General features: G+C 34.8%; 2 long non-coding RNA genes across 2 annotated transcripts in view; one reads left to right on the plus strand and one right to left on the minus strand.

Annotated features, from left to right (window-relative positions):
- The first annotated feature begins 378 nt into the window (after window positions 1–378).
- The window catches only part of LOC135073308 (uncharacterized), a 58,474-nt gene continuing 46,193 nt past the window's right edge, over window positions 379–12,659 (plus strand). Inside the window, exon 1 of the long non-coding RNA XR_010257611.1 lies at window positions 379–464. This is a non-coding gene — a long non-coding RNA (uncharacterized LOC135073308). The remainder of the gene's footprint in view (window positions 465–12,659) is intronic.
- On the minus strand, window positions 9,690–11,005 carry LOC135073628 (uncharacterized). Its single transcript, XR_010257666.1, has 3 exons — window positions 10,487–11,005; window positions 10,156–10,378; window positions 9,690–9,963 (listed from the first exon to the last, which is right to left on the minus strand). It is a non-coding gene; the product is annotated as an uncharacterized LOC135073628 (long non-coding RNA).

A 12,659-nucleotide genomic window follows, 5' to 3' on the forward strand; every position in this document is an offset into this window, starting at 1 on the left:
TGGAATGAAATTACGCTTCAATTTGTTATAATGTGCCTTCATTTTGCCAAACAACAGTAATGGACATAACAAGGAAATTAGAGAAACGACTTTTGATTAAGTTTTTCTACGGTATTATTTGTAGTTTCTGCTATTGTAATAGCAAAAACAAATAAAACTTTTGATGAACTTTCCCATAAAAATAGTTTTATACATATAGATATAAAAAAACATGTGTTCGCCTGCCTGGACACAGAAAATTTACTATTTCGGCGAAATACCCTATTACTGTTTTTATTTTATCAGGATATACCGCTTAGTTTAAAAGTTATTACGTTTTCTTTACAATAAGTTATTGGAAGAAAAAAAATCTCTAAAAAATAAAAAAAATCTCTCAATTTTTTTGACCTCTTTTTAGTCGATAAAAATAGGTCTAGTTTCATCTATTTTCATATGTACACTTTAACGTGACTCACACTGTATATGTTAGGGTTAATGTGATAAATTGAAAATTATAAAATATTATCATTTTCCATACTGAAACTGTCAATGTGCCAACTAGTGAGTTATTCTCGGATAAAAGTTTGGTCGAATCGGGCCTGAATGAACTATAGTTCAAAAGGAACCCCAATATTTTGATACGGGGTCGTTTAAGCTACCTACGGCCGCGGCCGCTCAAAAGATAGCTTTTCCTTTAAAAACACTGCAAAAAAAAATTGTCAGTGGCAACATTGATGATAAAAAAATCTTACCATAGATAACAGAAGTAGTCTTGTCAAAATGTAATGGCGCAAGTACACTATGCGGGAAATGAGGATCAGTACTGTTGTAGAAAATGCAATAAAAGTAGTATCTACGTTAATCTTTAAGACATAAGAAAGATATATCTTTTTGAATTATCCAAATCGGACCATTACTTACGAAGATATTAAGTAATAAACATAGGCCGTTTTTGCCGCTAAAAGTCAACGTACGCAGGGCCGCGTGACGTCATTATATCCGAATCGAGCGCAGCCGGCGTACTATTGGGATGGAAAATATTTTTTTCCAGCTAAACTATCAGTTTTAGAAAAAAACTTTTAATAACATTTATTCATCAAAATAAAGTAACCCATCGACCAGTAATTTTTAAAAGTAAAAATTTTGAAAAATAAGTATCGCTATGTCCAAAGACCACATTTTCATAGGATTCGATGGAATGCGGAGACGCGGTTGGGGTGAGTGTAACTTTATGATTGTTTGTATTGAACATAATAATACATAATATGAGGGATTACTAATGTTTGGCCAAAAAACGTTTCCCAAATTATCACATCGCAAACAACGTTTCGCAAATTTTCATTTGGCAAATTCTCATTTGGCAAAGCAACTTATTGCAAACTTTTAATTCGCAAATGTTGTTTTTGGCATATTATTGTTTAGCAAATTATTGTTTGGCAAAGTATGTTTCATTAGGCAAAAATATTTCACGATAAACTATTTACAAAATAATTTGATTGGTGCATAGAATGGATACAAATTAGCTTGTGGTTATTATTTTGTTTAGTGGGTAGTTAATATAAAATTTGTTCTACATTAATTTCCTTATTTCATTCTTTTTATCGAAATTTCCAAACGATTCATTAACAATAGAGGTGATTCTAGCGCTCGGCGGCCGCTGCCGCGGCACGCTTCGCTCGCCTTCGCGCATTAAGGGTCACTGTTCTAACCTAACCTAACCTACTTTTTTCTGTAATACCTACTTTTTGCAACCATACTATTTCCTGTAATGTTTTACATAAAATTCTTGTGAAAACCATGATCATGTGCCTTATACTTTGATTTGTGGGTAACGGTGGGTAAGTATGTGAAGTGTCAATTTGACCAAACAAATTATTTGGGATATAATATTTGGCAACATAAAACATTTGCTATATAAACATTTGCCAAGTAAAATTTGGCCAAATGATAATTTGACCAAATGAATTAGTTGCAAAAAGTACAGTTGCTAAAAGTTCATTTGGGAAATGAAACTTTGGCGATAAGTTGTTTGCGAAGTGAAATTTGGCGAAAAGTAATTTGGCCAAACGGAAGGATACCAATATGAGTGCTAATAACAAGTTTCTGGCCTACTAGGGGGGGGCTAGGGGGGGGGATAAGTAATACCCAGCTTTTAGCCTGGGGGAGGGGCAAGCCTTACCCAGCTTCTGGCCTTGGTGGGAGGGGGGGAGAGGCAAGTCATACCCAGTTTCTGGCCTGGGGGGGAGGGGGGGGTTAAGTCATACCCAGCTTCTGGCCGAGGGGGAGTCATACCTAGCTTATGCTTATGGCCTGGGCGGAGGGGCTAGCCTTACCCAGCTTTTGGCCTGAGGGGAGGGGGGGATCAAGTCATAACCAGTTTCTGGTTCTGGCCTGGGGGGGGGGGGGGTAAGTCATACCCAGCTTATGCTTATGGGCTGGGGGGAGGGGCTAGCCTTACCCAGCTTCTGGCTTGGGGGAGGGGGGGGGGGGGTCAAGTCATACCCAGTTTCTGGCCTGGGAGGGGGGGGGGTAAATCATACCCAACTTCTGGCTGAGGGGGAAGTCATGCCCAGTTTATGACCTGGGGAGAGGAGGGGGGCGGGGGAGTAATAGATAGGTAGGTACGTAGGTTAAACTCAGAAAAACTAAATAACAGGTAGGTATTGCGTGTACATAGAAATGATCTTCATAGCAATGTCTTGCTTGTAGCCTAGGCAGTGTATCTGCCTCAGCTATACCTTATTGTTAGAAGTAAATAAATTAATACTTATGGGCCATTCTTATTCTTACGCATTTTTGTGTGAGATGTAAGAATAGCATATGTTTTTAAAGAAAATCAGTGCACTGTATATTAATTTACTTAGTAAAATACCTCTATTAACTAGGCCCAATATCATTTTTATCATAAAACTATTAGAAGAATATTTAAAAAAAGTTACAAGTCCAAAATGTCACGGACCGTGTAGTGTGAGATTCCCGGATTTGGACATACAATATTTTTTTCTGAAGAGATGTTATGTTATTTTGATAAATATTACAGTAATTATGCAAGATTAATACATGTTATATAAGACTGTTAAAAATTTATATCAATAATAATTACAATTTTTGATTTTGAACACCAAACATTGTGTGAGCAGTTTTTGTGTCACAACCACGTGCGCCACTTTAAATATGCGTAACTCGGTAAAAAACTATCTTTGATATTGACATCCCTTGCTAAGTTTTTTTAGAACAGTAACATTGTCATCTTATTAGATTTGCAAATGGCTGAACGTAGTGAGTGAGCCGCAAAAAATTATTTCCTATTTATTTGAAAAAAGGGACAACCATAACACGTCCATCCCGTGTACGGTTATTAAAGGTAGGTATCAATGTCACGCTATTGTATAAAACATAATTATGTACCTCATGCAGTATAGTTTCAGATAATTGCACAAGATCTGCTAATTCACAGATAGTTTTTTGGATATATCGGACACGTTCCAAATTGTCACGGCCATGGTATTAAAAATGTGTCACTACCGCAAACTATTTAAGTAAATGGTCGTGACATTACAACGCGTGGTTGTGACATTCTATTTTTATTATTTTAATAGTTTTTGTTGTTCTGCTAAATTATTTTGTGTATTGTGCAATTTTTAGGAGTAGCCTTTTAGTAAGTGTACTTATTTTTCGCTAGTATGATTTTCTAGATGCCACGAAGGAAAAATTATTGCACTTTATCATTTCTGCAGTAATATCAAATTTTACTGAGACAGCTCCCGGTAAAGGCCCTGCAGAGGTGGTCGGAGTTGTTTTAAAAAGAATTGCTATTAACCATATTTTTAGTGGTACGGTGACTATGAAACATGTTTAAGTTGTCAAAACCAACTGTTATGTGAATCCTACAGAAATCTCATTTGATACTCAATTGATCTGATTTACTAATTTGTTAAGCATATTATCATATCGAAACCATGTAGGTAGCATATCGGAAGCATGATCAGATAGTGCCAATAATAAAAAGTCTATTTTTTTATTATCTAGTAGATTATTAACTACCTGACGGTATTTTTGATCTCAATTTTAATTAAATTTTTGGATGTTCAGGAAAAAGTACATATTACCAAATAACACCTTTGTTGATGAAACGAATTTAATGTATTTTATTGTTAATCAATTTAAACTATTATGATATAAATTTAACAACATAAATATTATTATTTACAGTAAAAATGTAAAACTGTCACATCCGTGTCATGCAGTGTCACAGCCGTGTTTACGTAGGCTATTTTGTTTCCTTTCCGAGGGCTTTAAGGTTGTCCATATACATCAAAAGTATGCTTTTGGTTTATACTTTCGATACACATCGCAAAAAGTTTAAAAAAAAAATCTTTAATTTTAAAAAAAAATTTGGCACAAATTTAAGAATGGCCCTTATACATTTTTATATTGTACTTGGAAAAATATATGACTAACAACACTTATGAACACTTTATTTGAATAAATCGCCAAATATACCACCGCGGAGACCCCAATCGCGTCTCCGCGTTCCATTGAATCGTATGAGCGTATGGATTTTTTGCGATATTTTTCACAATTTCTATTTTTAAAAATTACCTATCGATAGCTTACATTATTCTGATGAATAAATGTCATTACAAGTTTTTCTCTAAAACTGATAGTTTGGCTAGAAAAAAATATTTTCTATCCACGCAGTACGCCGGCAGCGTTCGGATCGGATATAGTGACGTCATCGTCCCCGCGCCGGGCGGTCAGTGAACTTTTTTAGTAATTTGGCCATAACTTCGTCAATTTTTGTCGTAGAACAAAAATTTTTGGACTGTATATTAAGGATTTCTTAGACCTATAAATCTGCATTTACAGCTAAAAATCGAAATGATCCTCATTGGCCAAGACTATAAGCATGAACTTGGACCATTTTCCGCATAGTGTACTTGCGCCATAAATCATCAATGGACAAGTTTCCATTTTTTTTCTTATAATAAATCTTGAAAATGTAAAAGCTTTCGCTAATGTCAGTCGCCGCGTCACCAGTAATTCGATTCGATCGGAAAATGGCAGCCAAAATGCACATTGAACCACCAACGACGCGGCGATATAAAAGTTCATTCAAAATCGAATAAAAGTTAAAAAATGTCTATGACTTTGCGATTGTTTTTACTTTTTTTAGCTTTTTTTTTTTAAATTTGTTTCTTCCTTCTTTCTGCTCTCTGTTTACGTCTATGCTTCGCCGCAGGGTGCGGAAACTTCCATACTAGAAAACTTGCTTCCAAACAGCGACTTCAGTCGATAAATTCCAACACTTTTTTTTTTTTTTCTTCTTTATGGCTCTCGCGGATTGCGTTTAGCCACGACAGGGTTCTTGATTTTTGCGTTCAGTTTTGCCATAAGTTTTGCGGACATTGCGTTTAGACAGGGTGGGATTGGGTTAAATTTAAAAGGTAGGGAAACGAATCAATTACGGAAGGAAAGGAACAAAGGATGGTTTTCATAGGATCAATTTAGGTGTGATATAAGAACAAAATAATAAAAATAAAATAATATTTACATAAGTACAATATACATTACTATTTACAATTTTATATTATTATGGGTAATAAATTCGGCTAGGATATTATAAACATCAATGTTATTGGTATATAATAGGCAAGTGATGGATGTAGGAAAAGGAATTTTAATGGCTAAAAGAGAACTAATAAAAGAGGAACGATCATATAGGCAACAGTAAAAAAATATGTGATTTAAGTCTCCGACGCCAGAACCACAAGTGCACGAATCATTATCAAGTACATGAATTTTAGCCAAGTGTGCTGGAGTGCACACGTGACCAAGTCGCATTCTAGTTAAAATGGTAGTAACTGTTTTGGAAAGATTCATTTTAACAAACCATGGTTTACAAAGGATGGATGGTTGAATGAGCTTGTAATGTTTCCCCTTAGATTGGCTAGTGAACTCCCAATTCTCATCCCAGGCAGATTTGAGATAAGCTTTGGGAAGGGCTGCCGTTAAGTCATGGCAATAATTTGTGTACGGATGTATATCTCCACACTCAACCGCTTCATTGGCCAGCTTATCAGCTTTATCATTTCCTGGAATATTGGTATGACTAGGAATCCACGCAAAATTAATTAAATGACTGTTAAGACTACATTTGTGAAGTAATTTCCTGCATTCTGTAATAATAGGATAATTAGTATTGTTCTTAAATGGAAATTTATGTAATGCCTGCAAAGCACTTTTAGAGTCACAAAATATTACAGTTTTGTTTAATTTCATAAGGAGAGCATACTCTAAAGCCTTAAACAGTCCAAAACATTCTCCTGTAAAGACTGATGATTCTGGAGGGAGTTTTATTTTCTGGACAATATGATATTGTTTATGTTATGCGCCAACGCCAACATGACCCGTTGGAGAGTGCTTAGATGCATCGCAATAGATATGATGCCAATCGCCCCAGTGTTAGTCTACGATCTGATTGAACTTAATGTTAGCATTGTAGTCATCCTTATGTATGTCTAGGTTGAAATGAATTGTCGGAGTAAGAATAAGGGATTCAAAATTTACAGAAAATATCGGAAGAAAGGAGGTTCTGTGGACTGGGGCTTGGATTGATATAAATTTACGAAAACTAATAATCACACAAGGAGGAGATTTACGTGACCAATAAGAGGAAGTATCAATTAAATCATTAAGTCTGTTGAGTTTGCTATATATAGGATGGTCAGCAAATTGAAGTACACGGAAAAGATACTTGTCACATAAATATTGGCGGCGTAATTTCAATGGGGGCTCAACACATTCAGCTTGCAAGGCATTGATTGGACTCGATTTCATAGCACCAGCTATAATCCTTAGCGCTTTAGATTGAATCGCATCCAATTTACTTAAACCAACTAAATTACAAGGCTCTAGATAGAAACTGCCATAGTCAAGTACACTTCTTATAATAGCATTGTATAAAAGTCTTAATGACGCTGGGTGAGCACCCCACCAGACTCCAGAAACACATCTTATTTCTTAAAATATTTAAAAGCTTTTCAGATTTTGCAGCAATGCTATAACAATGAGGAAGCAATACTTTTTAACTACCCTAAAACGCTCTAGATGTCGCTGCTCCTGTTTCCTTCATATTTTCATTTTTTTCTTAATTAAAATATATTTCAGAATATTGTTAATTACAATGTGAAAACTTTTTTTAAAATGAAATTAATTTGTTTTAATTTAAAACTGAACGGTGCCATTTTTTGTTATAATTTACATAATAGAGTAGTAGAAATTACTATTTAACATATGGCAACTTTGTTTTTCCTCCAAAATGGCCGGTGTTGTTTTTGTTAGGTTGAATGCATTCTTGTTTTCTTAGCCATCGTTTATGAGTTCTGTGGCCCTATTAAAGTATTGAAGAGTCGAGTCAAATTCAAGTTCATTCCTTCGTACCTGCTGCTGTTCTGGTTCATCGGAGTTTTGTTCGTTCCTTCGTGAATCGCGAAGAAACTTTCTGTTATGTTCACAAGTGATCTGAGTTTTCTCAAAGTGCAAATGCTTTTTTAGTGTTGTTGAAAACTTTGCGAAAAGACGCTTTTGGTGTATAATATTATGTGTGTTCATAAATAAACTAAAATTATTAAATTGAAAAGTTTTTGTTTATTTGCATTTCCATGTGCAATGTAGAATTTTTCCAAATCCATTGTTTTGAAAATAATACAATACGTACACCATAAAGATAAATACTTTCAAAATAATGGATTTGAAAAAATTCTACATTGTACATCAAAAAAACAATAATTCTTTGAAGGTTATGAGGGCCTATGTGTGCGTGAACTGTGTGTATGTGTGCGTGGACTTTATGTATGTATGTGTGCGTGGACTATGTATGTATGTGAGCGTTACGTACGTAGGTTAAGTACAGGGAATCTAACACCAGGCTGTCAATTAGTAGGTTCAAAAATTTGACAGAGAGGGTTCTCTATTTCCTATGTATTACTTTTCTCTATGCTTCGCCGTCAAACTAACTGTCAAAACGACATCGCGATACGGATTTGTCAAAACAGCCTTAGGGTGGGTTGCACCATCTTAGTTTAACTTTGACAAACGTCTAAAATCTGTCAAACTCCATACAAAAAACTCCGGTTAACGTCATAGTTACGGTCAAAGTTAGGTGGTGCAACTCACCCTATTGGTTTTCGATCGAATCGAAGCTTATCACCGGGGTTTTAGTAATCGCAATGAAAAAGGCGGGTGTTGCGATTCGATTCGATTTTGATTGAGTCTTAAATGCATGTTGGCTAAGCCTTTGTATGGGAAATTTCAATCCAGTCTTTCGATTATCGATAGGTAGGGCTTTGCGATTCGATTTTTTGCCGTTTGACTAAGCCTTTTTTGTTATCGACCTCTTTTGCGATTTGTTTATTTGTTTGCGACTGGTTTGCGATTTTAACCCATTAACGCCCAAATGAAAACTACGGTCAATTTCACATAGCCAATGTTTATTTTCTTTATAAAAATACTTCAGAAATAATACTAAACAGAAAGAAAACCAAAAACAAAAGTTAGGTTTTCAGGGGTGTACTAAGTTTTGTACAATGGGCGCTTATGAGTCATATTGAGCAAAGTCTTCTCCATCTTAGCACAGTGTTTTCAGGCACTTGCCATAGGCTGTTTTGACTCTATTGAAACACACAGTAATTTTAAGCGGTCAAATCGGCTTGTTTGCTGGTTTATTTTGATTATAACCATTATTTCATATTAATTTCTTCTCCATCAACTAGAGCAAGATTACCCACTATTATTTATCTTTTATAGGTCAAATATGTGCGCTACTATAATATTTGCGGAATGCTAGCTGATCTAAGCGACTATATGAGTTTACTATGCAGTGCAGTCTGCATGCATTTGAAATTGTCATGTCCGCCATATAAGCGAACAAGACCCATCCACCGCTTTTTTCCTTTTACCTCAGTTTGGTAAAGTTCTATAGACTATCCATCTGATCTAACCCACTAATCTTTTTATTATACTGGAGCTGGACACCCAGTGGTGCCTAACTCTACTTTTTTTTATCAAAAGACCCCATATAATGACCTTTCCCAACGGTTCTAAAGCATCAAAATTTGTTCCAATAGTACCCACATTATTATCTTTCAATCAATACTAATAAAATTATGTTTGCTTTGTCGAATCTGTCACTAGGCTTTTTGTGAAAATCTTTATAAGTAATCAAAGGATACCGTTTGGTTCTGCTGTCACGTATGGTTCCAAAAACTATGTAACTAAGTCTCTTTAGGTCGACAAACAGGTCGTAATTGGAAAAACAAAATGTTTCTTTTTGTTGTCTGTAACCCTATAAATAAAGAGCTATGTTATTGGAAAAAGAAAACAATTATTACATACAAGAACTATGAAGAAATAAGTAAACACTCTAATAATAATGTCATTATTTTACTATTTTACGTAACATGTCAAGCGCCCATTGTACTAAAGTTAGTACAGCATCACTTTGGGAGTTATAGCATAAAAAAGGGTTATGCCCACTTAGTATGGGACCTTTGGCCTGAGGTGGACAGACATTACAGCATGTAATTTGTTATTTATTAAATAGTCTATACCAGTAAGAAACATAATATAAATGTCATTTTGTATCCAAGTCCTTAAAAAAATTTTTTTTTGCTTAAGACTAGAAAGGTTAGAAGCAAAATAAAACACCATTTTTTATTATTATTATTATTTTAATCTGACTCATGGGTCAACAAAATATTGTCTAGGAACTAGGCAGGTGGAAATACATGTTCCTGATACCTTGCCCAGCTCAAAAACCACAAAATTGTCATAACATGAGCACAGCAACCTACTGTTATTCGGCCAATATAAGGACAAATGAATCCTCGTCCCATCATGTGTTTGTTGGGGCTCCACAGCATGTGTAGCAGCTCGATCAGCTCACTGCCATCAGGGATGACATATTTGGTCTGATCCCCGCAGCTGAAACAAAGAAATTAATTATGGTATCATTCAAATTCATTCTTTGAGATATTGAGATGTGATGTCAATTTTTATCTATCAGTAAGAAGTATTTGTATATTATTATTATAGAAAAAAATATACACTTTGTTCAAATATATCAAGCCAATGTCTTTAATAAAATATAATGAAAATAATTATGAAAAAACTTACTTGACGAGGTGAAATCTGTTCCATTATTACATTATTTTCGAATATGTGATTCTCTTTCCGTGTTAATATGCAGTCTATGGAACGTATTTGTAACAAAGATAATCCACGTTACCAGTGCTAGTGGTTGCTTCTTCATTTGAAATATTATTTGTCCTTGATTGGTGCAGAGCCACACCGTGGTCACGGTCCAACATGAGTGACAACATACACTGCTGTTACCAATCTAAAAAAAAAGGTTTTATTAGGATTATGGTAATCTACAGTAAAGGTAGTTGATCAAGTACATTGTAAAAGGTATTCAACAAGTCCACACGCTCATTCAATAACTTACCAGCTGAGGAGTCATCCACTGACGTTATAACAAACTGAACTTAATAAGCTCTAGGCTATGTCGCCTCCTCTGCATCATGTCAGCTATACAATTGATACATATCATAGGTTCCTCATGAGATTGAGGAATTGCTGGTTGCATTATCCAAAATCGGGCTGGGGTTAACATTGGGGCTCGGGTCGGAGTCCATACGTAAGCCGTGGTCGGCGTTTAGGCAAGGTTCGATGTCCGAAAGTGAGCCATTGGTCATTGGTTGAGTGAGATTCGTAGTTCGAGAGTATGCCAGGGTCATCGGGAAGGGAAGCATCGAGGACCATGGTCAAAAAAATAAAGTCGTCAAAAGGGAAACTTATACAACACTCTTCTGCTTTTATTTTGGCAAAGACTTGGTTTTGAGAAATAAACAACACTCACGATGAAAAATACAAAACAAAGCGAATGACAGATAACAGCTGTGACAATATTTTCAGTGTTGCCATGCTAATAATGTGGTGATGAATAAAAATAATCGATATAAAAATCGATAGTATTTTTTGATGACGCGAAATAAGGTGTGTGTGAAATAAGGTTTCATTTAGTTATTTAAATATTTTTGGTAGTGTTATTGGAATATTAAAAACGTTTTATAAATGTCATTTTAATGAATACGTATTTAAAAAAATACTACTTGTCATAGTCGAAAAACAATCGATATGAATCGATTCTTACCGATAAGATTCATTTTGGCAACACTGAATTGAGTGTTAAAGACAGGAAGTTGTAATTATCACTTAAAGTACTATTTGAAATGGATTTTTATAAAGGCAAATTGATACAAAGTTACACTAAGTGAATACTTTAAAAATTGATTAAAATTTTTTGGCAAATTCATATTTTCATTAGCAGCTTGTCCACGCCAGGCCAGAAATGAACATTGTCCTTTCCATGAAATGAACATTTTTATGTATTTTTTATTAGGATATGTTGTTAGCTAATACACTAACAACTTATTCGGTATTTTGTGTAACTTAAACCTTGTATAAAAAATTGTCAACTATCCACTAGGAGATACGAAAAAATCACTGAAACGTAATCGCAAAATACCCCCTTAAGATTTTATAATTATGTTCTGTTTCATCTCAGGATGTAATGCATAGACCTTCGTTTACCGATTGGAATTATTTCCAGAGTTAAAATACCCTCTAAATCAGATTTATCGTAACTTAAAGTTGTGTACAAATTATTGTACGGCGGGCGTTAATGGGTTAAAGTGCGTTTTGACTAGACCCACTGTATAAAAAAGATGTGCATCCGTTCATAAGAGTAAAATTGACCATTTATTTGGAATATTCATAATAAAGAAATAATATTCCTATTTCACAAACAAATGAATTGTAAATTCTTCTTGATGAAATAAATGTCTTAAAATAATTTGGGCCAGGCAGGGGGGCCTCCACTCCTGCTGCCTCGAGGCCTCCAGACCTCTAAATCCGGCACTGGTCCGTGTCATGAGGTTTACAATATTTACAATAAAAGATTTTTATTACATGTATCAGATTTATATTTTTAAAGATTATATTTTTTAAATGCAACAATAAAATATATTATTTTCCCTTAGTTGTAAGTAGCACACTAATAGCTTAGGCCTAATACACATTGAGTACAATGAAAGTAGATATACATTCAATGCCCTAAACGGCATAAATAAATAAGTCTTTCTAATTTCTATTCAGTAACTAAGTATTAGCCTAGGCGCAGACCATCGATTTTTCGTCAGCCGATAGTTTAGTCGGGCAGTTGATCAGTATGGGCATGTATGGAAGTACGCACATTACACCGATTCGATTTGGCCGATTCTTCATACAATTTAAAATCGGGCACAACTATCGGCCAACTAAAAATCGGTGGTCTGCGCCTAGTCTTATATCAGATAAATATAAAATTATAGGTACAATCGTTCTTAGGCTGCCTCTTTTAGGCTCTGATTATTAGTTAGTATTAGTTTCCTCTATTTTATAAAGATAGATAAAGGAATTTTTAGAAGATTTCCCGGGAATAACATGACAAGATAAAACTAAACATTACATACTAATAACACTTTGGCAATTTTGAAATTTTCATCTAAATTACTTTACCTAACTTCACATACGATTCAATAGAATACAACACCTACACTATTCTCTAAGAGTCATGG

Source organism: Ostrinia nubilalis, chromosome 7 (genome assembly GCF_963855985.1).
Source record: "Ostrinia nubilalis chromosome 7, ilOstNubi1.1, whole genome shotgun sequence".
In the NCBI taxonomy this organism is placed as follows: Eukaryota; Metazoa; Arthropoda; class Insecta; order Lepidoptera; family Crambidae; genus Ostrinia; species Ostrinia nubilalis.